The sequence below is a fragment of the Chrysochloris asiatica genome, unplaced genomic scaffold (assembly GCF_000296735.1).
Source record: "Chrysochloris asiatica unplaced genomic scaffold, ChrAsi1.0 scaffold00003, whole genome shotgun sequence".
NCBI classification, from domain to species: Eukaryota; Metazoa; Chordata; class Mammalia; order Afrosoricida; family Chrysochloridae; genus Chrysochloris; species Chrysochloris asiatica.
The window spans coordinates 21,137,662-21,138,774 of record NW_006408521.1 but is presented as its reverse complement, the minus strand read 5'-3'; positions in this window follow the sequence as shown (position 1 = coordinate 21,138,774).

The window sequence follows — 1,113 nt, the reverse complement described above, 5'->3', positions numbered from 1 at the left end:
ATTTTCTGCATATGGTAATGAGGCTGTAGCAGTATTGTTAAGTGCTTTAGAGTTGGTTCCAACTCATAGCAACCCTGTATAGGGTTTCCAAAGATAGTTGGTGGGTTTGAACTTCTGACCTTGCGGTTAGCAGTCTAATGCTTACCCTACAGCATCACACCATCACACACACACAGGGTAAGTCTAATGCTTACCCTACAGCATCAGTTTACTGTGTGTTTTAAGTCAGTCACTTTTTTCAATGCAGTATTTTTTGTGTGTGTTTTTTTTTAAATAATTGATTTTTGTTGTTAAGAAAATGCACAGCAAAGCATACACCAGTTCAACAATCCACATGTAAATTCAACGACATGGATGGTATCCTTTGAGTTGTACACCATTCTTACCCTCCTTTTGTGAGTTCCTCCCCAATTCACATAAATTCTCTGTTCCCTAAGGTTCCTATTTAATTTTTCAAGTAACTGCTATCACTGTGATTCCATAGATAGTTCTTAAAATAGCACAATGCTTAAGGCAGACATTCTTTACTAGTTAAGCTAAACTCTTAACTTGGTATTGAGAAGATTTCAGGGGATATTTTTGGTTTAAGGTTTAAAGATTATCTCGAGGCTATGGTTTCAGGGGTTCATCCAGCCTCCACAGTTCCTATTTCCTTCTGCTTGTGACTCCTTCCCAATTTTTTCTAGGCAAATAGACACCAATTGTGCCCTAGATGGATGCTTGTAAGCTTCAAAGACCTTAGGTACTATGCACAAACCAGGAGGTAGGATAGAATTACTAAATACAGTACTGGGCCAATTAACTCAATTATCCCATGAAACCAACCAACAAATCAAATCACATGAAGTGTGATTATCAGTGCTATAGATACTGGTTTCTCTTAGTATTATTGCAGGAGAAGACAAGGCTTTCTGATCCCACAAACATTTACATCCTCCAAATCTCTAAAAAGGGTCACTGACTTGGAACCAATTTGAAGACAATTAATTACAATACCTAATACTGTAAAATATTAGGAAATTTAATAAAATGAGTAATCTGTACATGGACCAAGAGGCAATTGTTCAAACAGAACATGGGAACACTGAATGCTTTAAAATTCAGAAAGGTGTG